The 9,637-nt window shown below is 45.8% G+C and overlaps 1 pseudogene; it reads right to left on the bottom strand.

Moving 5' to 3' along the window:
* Positions 1–939: 939 nt before the first annotated feature.
* On the bottom strand, positions 940–1,127 carry LOC138400348 (U4 spliceosomal RNA; annotated as a pseudogene).
* Positions 1,128–9,637: the final 8,510 nt, after the last annotated feature.

Raw genomic sequence — 9,637 nt, 5'->3', positions numbered from 1 at the left:
ACACTATATATACTCCATAAATATGTGCAATTATTATGTGTCAATTAAAAACAATAAAGGCCAAAACCCCATAGCCTGGAGCCAGATGCCTGAGTCTGAATCTTGTCTCTGGCACTTTCTGTGTGACTGTGGGCAATTAACTTGGCCACTGGGGCTGTTAGACTCTTGGGCAGTAACCACTTCATTAAGAGTATTAAGAAATTTTGCGGGCCAGGCGAGGTGGCTCACGCCTATAATCCTAGCACTCTGGAAGGCCCAGGCGGGTAGATAGCTCGAGGTCAGGAGTTCGAGACCAGCCTGAGCAAGAGTGAGACCCCCGTCTCTACTAAAAATAGAAAGAAATTATCTGGCCAACTAAAATATATATAGAAAAAAAATTAGCCAGGCATGGTAGCACATGCCTGTAGTCCCAGCTACTCGGGAGGCTGAGGCAGGAGGATCGCTTAAGCCCAGGAGTCTGAGGTTGCTGTGAGCGAGGCTGACGTCACGGCACTCACTCTAGCCTGGGCAACAAAGCAAGACTCTGTCTCAAAAAAAAAAAAAAAAAAATGTTGTGCATTACTATTGAAGTGGGGTGCTGAGAACAGCACCAGACCATTCTGAGCCTCATCGAAGTATTTACTATTATGATTATTCATCTAACCATTCACCTATTGTTTTAGCCCACAGACATTTATCAAGTATCTACTATGTGCCAGGTTCTGTGCATCATGTTGAAGACAGAAAAATAAATGAGGTATGGTTCCTGTCCTCAAGGAACTCACATCCCATGAAGACAGGCAAGCAGCCAGCCAATGGCCAGGGTGTAGGCCCAGGATGTGTGAGTAGTTATGGATTCTAACGCAGACTCAAAGGGCCCGTCTAGGAGAGATGACGTCAGAGCTGAGAGGCTTGAAGGTTGTCTAGGAGTCAGCCAGGTAAATAGGAGGAGAAGTGCATTTCAGGTGAACAAAAATTACCAAGGAACAAGAGAAATGGCAGATTCAGGGGTGTGAAGCAAGGAGTTTTCTATGGTTGAAGGGTTGGACGGCAGTAGTATGAAATACAATTGAGAAACAGTTTTCAATTAGCAATAATTGCGCCTCAGATAAACCTCATTGGCTATGATACTGCCACTGCACAAAGCTTAAAATTGAGAAATAGACAAGGGGAAAAGTGTCATGAGGAAAAGTGTCTGTCATACTAGAGAGTTCAGAAGGTTTTAAACGGGGAGAGCTGAGGTCAGATTGGTGTATCTGATAGAGTCCAGGATAGTGGCAAAGTAGATGGAGAAGAGATGATTCAAGAAATATTTGGACATAAGAGTCATGGTATTATGGTAAGAGTCAGATATCGGGGGTGAGATAGGAGACTCAAGAAGATTTGGAGTAGAGATGACCATTCATTCCATAAATGTTTACTGAACACCTACCATGTCCCAGTCACTGTTCTAGACCTCAGGAAAACACAGTGAACAAACGCACAAATCCTGTCCTCGTGGAGCTTACTTCTAATGGGGGCAGACAGACAAAAAGTTAATTAGTAAAATATAAAGCATGTTTGATGATGGTAAGTACTAAGGAGAAAAGTAGAGCAGAGAAGGGAAGAGAAAACAAAACGGAGAAGAAAATAAAAGCTGAGGCTGGTTGCAATATTTTAAAGGTGGTCTTGGAACACGTCCTTGAGAAGGTGACATTAGGAGGAACTGAAGACGGTGAGGGTTGGATTAATGCAGACACCCAGTGGAAGTGCACTCCAGGCAGAGCAGGAGTGTGCGTGGTGTGCTCATGAACAGCTGGAAGGTCGGTGTAGCTGGAGTGGAGGGACGAAAGGAGAGAGGTAATAAATGAGGTAGGAAGATAATGGGGCCAGATTGTGTACAGACTCGTAAGGCTTATGGGCCATTGTAAGGGGTGTGGTACCGTGTCAGGATTTGCAGCTGGTAAGGTGGGTTAGGCCAGATGGTTAAGAGCTTTGAAAGGAGAATAGTCTTTATTCTTACAGGTGACAAGATTCTGGGCAGAAGAGTGGCATAATCAAGGGTGTGTTTTAGAAAGAAAACTCAAGCACAACACAGAGAATAAAGAAGAGAGAGCTTGAAGCAGAGAGACTGGTTACGAGGAAATTGCAGTGGTTCAGGTGGGAGATGACAAGGTCCATAGGGAAGAGACTGTTGAGGAGATGGTGAATGTGGTAGACAGAGCAGATGGCCTCATTCCACTCTCCTTTCAGTGTGCCTTCCTGTACTAAGAGGCCAGAAAGCTAGAAGCTACCGTTTCCAGACTCCCTTGCAGCTAAAATTCCAAATGTAATGTAAGTTCTGACAAGCGGACCCATTTTGCAAGATTTAGAAAGTCAAAGTGAGGGAGAGGCCAGTTTTCCAGCTGTTTTGTCTGTTTCTTCCAACAAGTACAGTCATAAGCATATAAAATGTTCCTGCAGCAACATCCCAGTGTGCTGCTCTAGCTTTGTGGGTGTGGAGAGACAGGGCACAGGGCACCCATCTTTTGCTGTTGTGGGTCTATGATATCAGACATAGCATGGCTCTATTGCAGATGAGGCAGTGGTGGCTTTTTGATCTTAGATTGTAATGAGAGTGGCGTGTCCCTGAACACAGTGGCTCCAGTGGTGGTTTTCCGATTCCCCACCTTCCTGGCTGGGGCGGATGCAGCAGCTCCCTGGCAGGCCAATTCTGCAGTGTCACTATGGACATCATATCCAAAGGTCCAGCCAAGAGCCTGCTCTTCCAACATTCGAGTAAGCACCTAATTGCATTTGCAAATAAATCTCTTTCTGCTTAAAACAGCTGCAGTGGTTTCTGTTTACTCTGATTGAACTCTGCCTGATATGTTGAATAAAGAGAACTGAATTTGATGACCAGTGGAATGTGGTGAGGAAGAAGTGGGTGGGTGGCAGTGAGAAAAAGAGAGAATGGAACTACTTCTAAGGTTTCGAGCTTCATATGGCCATCAATCAAAGCAGGGGTGCATGGAGGAGGTGGCACTTTGTGGGTAGGAGAGTGGGGCATCTCGTGAACTGGCCGGAACAGGTTCTCTACAGCAGCCAGCTTGGGAGCAGGCGGTTGAGGCCAGGTCGCTGCTGACTAGGAGGGAGCAGGAGATTCGTTTCCAGACTCTCAGTGGCACTTTGACTGCAATGCATCTTTGACCCACACCTTCAAGCCCAATTCTTGAATAAAGAGTCATGAAACAGCAATGGGGCAGTTACTGCAATTCACACACTTACCTGTCTGTCCCAAAGGGCATTTTCCCCCTCGTGTCTTACTGTTCAGAAAGCTACCTTCTTGGTAGTATCTCCTTTCTTAACTTCGCTAAGACACAACATTTTTTTCTTTTTAGAATGATAAGAACCAGTATCGTCTACTGGCATCTTTCTTTCAAGGCATCGTTGACACAGTATTGCTCAAATAAAATTACATTCTAACCTCACCTGGTTACTTTGGCAATGACAACTGTCCATGTGCCAGTGACTCATATGACACCTCCGCCCAAAAATATTAGGTGTATCCTTGTGGTTCTTTACAACCAACCTGGACAAGTAGATTTTCTTTTTTCTTTACGCTTCCTTCTTTTAAGCACCTGATTCAATTCAGCATTTTCTGTTTTTACAACAAAATTCAGGGATTTACACAATTGTCATGAAGTATGTCCCAAGTGAATTCATTTCTTAATGGACATGAGGGTGGGAAGCAGGAGGTAGAAGGACAAGGAGCATTTGCAACGTACTAGCGCCCACGTTTTGCAACCACAAAGACCCTTGGTGAGATTTCAAGATGCATTCGAACTTGCCTTTATTGTAGCAGCCGTGGCAGTTGGTTACAGTTAATTAAATGCAAATATTTCAGTGCAACGTGGTGTTGCAGACACGGTCTTGCTGAGCTGCGCTTGCTGGGCTCCCGGGGAAGTCCATGTGGGGGCACTCAAGGAATGCTTGATGAATGCGTCAAGGCCGTTTCTGAACCGGGGTCAGGGGGCAGTGTATTTTAGTACTGGCTCTGCTTTAGTTTCCTCAACTGTAAAATGAGTTTCCAGAAAATAAATTCTATTATTCCTAGGAAGGGCTTCTTATCTGTAAATGTTTTTTGATCCCTATAGGAAAAGACAAAAAACTCCTTTCCTAAAATTTTTGAAGTATAGCTGTTTAATGAATTCAGTTTGGTTGTGCCTACAGCAGGGGGCTGGGTCGAATGGCCCCTAGAGGTTCTGTGCGAGCTCCATCCGTGGTAGCAAGATCCTGTTAACTGTCTCCTACCGTGAGCTCTGTGTCAGAATCACGGGGTGTGGAGCCCTATTCCAGAAACAATTTTGGTGACCGGGTTGTTTCTATTTTCCTCCTGTTTACCATCAAGATATTTCCCCTTTCCATGGGGATTTTCTGAAAAGGTCACACAGCCACTTCAGAAAACTGTCCTCTTGTTGAATGACAGTGATAGCCTCTTTTTCTGGTTGGCAACCGGAAGCAACTGTTGTTCAAACTAGGAAGAAAGAGAGCGCTTGGCCACTTAGTTGGCTGAGGCCAGAGGGAAAGTCCAGGCTCCTCTGATGACATCAGGACTGCAGCAAAATGTCTTCCATGGAAGTGACAATTAGGCAAAGTTCCACTGAGGCCTTGCTGGAGCTGCGTGGGGGAAGGAAGCAGCTTCTATGATCAGCTCTGGGCTTACAGGGAAGGAGTTCCACAATGCTTCAGAGCATCCTGTCAGCACCGCCTCTTCTAGTCCACTTCCAAAATGCATACACCAGACAATCTAGTGACCTTGTGGATTAATGATAATCCTGTTATAAGCACAGTAATAGCTCTGCATGGAGCTATGAGGATAAACCAAACTAGCCATCCATCACCCAAATACTTTCCGAGTCCTTGCGCTGTGCCAGATCCTGGGCTGGGAGTTGGGCTCGGGATGGTGAATGAAGGCACAGTCCACGGACTGATGGTCTGGTCGGGTGAGCACAGGCGTGCACAGCTAGTTATCACCGTAGCATAAGGGCCCTGCCTCGCCTGGGAGTATGGAAGAAGGAATGGTTTGCTCAGGTCCCTGTAAGTGCTGCCAATTCATCCATCCAGTGTGCTGGCAAAGCCAGTGTCTGCGTGTCACTCTGCCTTCCCAGGTCACAGCCTGCATGTTTACATGGCACCTGGCCCGTCTGATCATGGCACTCAGTGTCGCCCATCCCCTAACCAATAAGGACTCAGCTCCTCACCGAGGCATACAGTTTGGTTCCCACTTTCCTTTCAGTTTTTGTCTCTTGCCACCCCAGTGAGCGACCCATCATTTGCAGGGCGCTTCTCCTGTCTCATGGCCTTTGGGCCACGCGGCGCATGCTGGGAGGGCCTCGCCCGCATCTGGCTGCAGTGACCTGCACGCATGCAAAGCTGCCACGAGTCTCTGCAGCTCTCTCTGTGGCTTTTCTTTGGCTGTAGGAACACTTGAGCAAGGGCAAGCGGGATGTAGCCCTGGAGGCAACTCCCCCACTCAACTTCTTTGCTCTTCTGTTGGGACGACTCCCAGACTTGTTCTACACTGACTCCCCGCGCTGCCTGGCAGGGCTGAGTGCCCATCGCCTGCAGTGGCAACTGTCTTGTTAACACACCAAACACTCTCTTCTTCCTCCCCACCCGCAGCCCTCACACAGCTTGTCACCCATGGCTGAGCTCCTCCTTCTTGAAATCTCTGCAATCACCCCCTCTGTGATGTCATCTTTTGTTCCCCACATTCCACCATCTGCAGTGTGAGGGTCTCTTTCCTCTGAGATCCCTGGACCTTAACACAGACCTGTCTTAGGATGCAAATCACACAACATTGTAATTCTGTGTAGGCATATTTGACTTTGCCCACTAGGAACTATGACTTACTCATCTTTGTAAACCAAGGCCCTAGCAGAGTACCTTGTACTGAGTAGATGCCCAGTAAATATGTGGTGAATGAATTAATGACCCCTCTGCTGTGATTTCCTGGCTATAAAATAATCCTCAGTTACACAGCATGAAGTTGGAAGCCATGTTCCCAATCCAGCAGCTCTGGGCCAAGGGGAATTCTTTTTGTGCCTTGAGAAGAGGTTAGGAAACCTCTCCCTGCTCCTCCCACAGGACTGACTCTGACTGCGATCTTACTGCAGAGAAGGGGCTCCCTTTCAATGCAGGGCAAATCTCCAAGCAGACTTGCCTAGGCCTTCAGGAATCCGAGGAGTAAATTCCAAGGGTGTGAGAGGCCTGAGGGCTGGTGCAACTCCAGCTAAATGGCCCCGTGAAAACTGCTGCCCAGGAGCCTAAGGCATCTCCAGGGTGCCATCAGTCCCCCTATCTTTGTAGTTTTTATCACAAGGTGAAAGCAAAAAACAGCTCTGGGTAGTAAACCTAGAGCTAAATAAAAAAAATAGTCCAAAAGAAGATGTAATCCCGTGGAGGAATCCCGGACTGCTGAGTGAGCAGGCAGCTGGTCTTTTGGGAAGGCTGGTTTCAGTTGACTTTCTGTGCTTTGCCTGTGGTGTTATTTTAAAATTTTGCTGCCAAAGAGGACCTGATCCCATCTGAAGAACCACGATTAGCAGGAATGGAAGATGCAGGCCGATCCCCTGCAATGTTAGACTTCAAACCAACAAACAGAAACATAAATTCCAGAGCCAGGAGAAGGCAAGTTGGGCTTCCCTGCTGGGTGGAAATGGAAATGAACTAAACAGGCTGGAGTGTAAGAAATGGGGAGTTGCCGTAGGAACATGAACTCGAGTTTAGCCATGCTGTTAGTGGAAATGAGGAAAGAACCAAGAAGGGTTGAGGAGGAGGAGAAGAAGGGGAAGGAGGGAAGAGGCGGTAGCATTTGTTACCCACGGCCCTGTGCGGGCAGGTCGCACTTGTTTATTTCTCGTATCAGCCCTTTGAGCTATTGTAGCTGTTGTACAGATGGGAAAACAGGAGCTCAGAGAGGCTAAATGACTTGCTCAAGGTCTCCCAGCTAGGAAGGAATGGAATCTAGGTCTAAATGATAAAAAGAGTTTGAAAATAAGTTGTACACCATTCAAAACACAAGATTACCATCACTGTTTGATTTAGGTCATGTGCTCAAAATAGGGTATCCTCAGAACTCATCTGTGCACAGCCCCCGGGCACGCTGGCGCGCACTGGTGGTCCCAGCTACTCTGGAGGCTGAGGCAGGAGGATCACTTGAGCCCAGGAGTTTGAGGCTAGCCTGGGCAACATAGTGAGACTCTCATCTCTAAAAAATAAAATAAAAACGATTTTAAAAATAAATCAATTATACTCTGTGCACAGATGCTATTTTCCTCCTCTGTGCATTTGAGCGTAGATTCATTGCTTTTGGGTGCATCGTGAGGTAGGCAGGACAACTGTGGGAGAAAGAAGGAAGAAAGGATCTTTTAGAGGATCAAGTTTATAGAGGCCTCACTTTTGGAAAATCTCTAAATTTGGGTTTGCCAGTGTTCTTGGCCTAAAAAGGAAGAAAGGAAGGAAGGAAGAAGGGAGGGGGAAAGGGGCCTGCGAGCATGGGATTTAAATGTTCGTACTTCCTAGTCTTGGTGAGGACCCGAGAGAGACACCGAAATACCGTGGGATTGGCAAGTCCTGCCCTACTTTCAGTTCAGCCCAAAGCAGGAAGGCTTAGGTATGTCACGAGAAAGGCTCTTGCTACCGCCCCAAGACCAGAACAAAAAAATTGGGAGGAGACTCCCATCGTGAAAGCTGTGATTGCCAAAGAAGCCTAACTGGTCTCATGACTGCTACGTCTCAAGTGTCACAATTGTGTAACCCACTGATATTTAAAATGATCCTTGAATCCAGTCGCATGGGATTAGGACGATAATGCACATTCATTTTAGTTAAAGTGTAGAGGAGGGAGAACTCTCATTGAAGAGCAAAGAGAAGAAGAAATCCGGACTGCAATCCTGCCCGCATGGGTTCTAGTTCTGGCTCCCTCTTTCGTTTTCCCTTCACTAATTTGAATTTACTGCGGTAACTTTACCCTCCGTACTCTCCTCTGTTTCGTGAAGAAGCTGTGCTAGATGACAATGAAGAGGACTCTCAGCTCCAGGTATCTCAGGGGCTCTGCAGAGGCTGTCAAAGAGGTGGGCAGTTGAAAGCAATTTCAAGCTGTTTGGCTAAAAGACAATGAGTGAGAAAGCCATCCAGGAACTGTTTTTATTGCTATGCATTTCACACTCCCCCACTTGAGTTCTAGTAAATGAAAGAGAAAGAAGAAGAAGAAAAAAACTATCAAGAAGTAAAGAGAAATAAGGAAAATAGCACATAAAATTCCTTAAAAACCAGCAAATATCTTGTTAACAAGTTAAATAACAATGCTGGGCATCTTCAGTGCACTGAGAGTCCTTTGATGACAGCGGCGTACTGTGGAAAGCACTCAGACAGGTTTGGAATCCAGAAGACCTACATTTGAATCATGGCTTTATCACCATGGCAAAAACAACCCCAAATAAATCTCTTCATCTCTTGAGCCCCAGTTTCCTCATGTAGAAAAGGAGAATAATGAGACCAACAGTAGAATTAACTACCATTCTGGGCTGCTTTATGTGCTGGGAACTGAGCCGGGCTCTGTGCTGTCTCTGCAGCCACTCACAGCTGTAGGAATTAGATGTTACTGGCCCCGTTTTACAGATAAGGACATTGAGGCTCACCACGTCTAAGGAACAGTTAGAAAGGGCAGAGCTGGAATTCGAACCCAATTTGGTAAAACTATGAGGCTTATTCTCTTATCTACCCTCCCATACTTCCCAAAAGGATAATAGTATAGATCAAATAAGGCAATATTTTAAAACACACGTTGTGAATGGCAATGTATAGATGTTCTGTACAATGTTATTATTTTCCTTCTTTCTTTCTTTTTTTTTTTAGAGACAGAGTACCACTCTGCTGCCCAGGCTAAAGTGCAGTGGTGCAGATTGTAGCTTGCTGCAGCCTTGAACTCCTGGCCTTAAGTGACCCTTCTGCTTCAGCCTCCTGAGTGGCTGGGACTACAGGTGTGTGCCACCATGCCTGGCTAATTTTTTAAATTTTTTGTGGAGACAGGGTCTCACTATGTTGTCCAGGCTGGTCTCAAACTCCTGGCCTTTAGTGATCCTCCTGCCTTGGCCTCCCAAAGCACTGGGATTACAGGCGTGAGCGACTACACCTGGCCCAATGTTCATTAGTAATAAAACAATAATGGTAATAATGCAGGAATAATAAAAGTAATGGTGAATTTTTAAATGCTCATAATGAAAGGACCCAAACAGGATATATATATGTATATAAGGGTATTTCAATGTCTAATCAAACAGGACTTAGATGATGATCCCAGGCTAACACTAGGAGCTCCCCTCATCAGTTTTCATCATTGAATGTCTATGTTTCTGGGCCAGAAAAAAGTTTGCACGTGCAGAAATGTTGATATATGAGAAACAGTGCAAAGTATAGAACATAGTGAAACCTCTTTGTCTGAACAGTTTTATCACTGAAAGTGCCATCTGGCCAAGCCTATCAGAAAATAACCAGATTACTAGCTTACAAATTTTACCTCATCAACAAATCAAGCAAAAGACTCACTGATCTATCAGTGCAATAATTCTGGATTGTGATCAGAATAAAACAGGTAGGAAACTGTCCCTTTGAGTTACCAAGGACAAAAAAAGAA

The sequence above is a fragment of the Eulemur rufifrons genome, chromosome 19, assembly GCF_041146395.1.
Source record: "Eulemur rufifrons isolate Redbay chromosome 19, OSU_ERuf_1, whole genome shotgun sequence".
Taxonomy (NCBI): Eukaryota; Metazoa; Chordata; class Mammalia; order Primates; family Lemuridae; genus Eulemur; species Eulemur rufifrons.
Note: the sequence above shows the minus strand (reverse complement) of the source record. Positions and strands in the feature narration are given on the sequence as shown.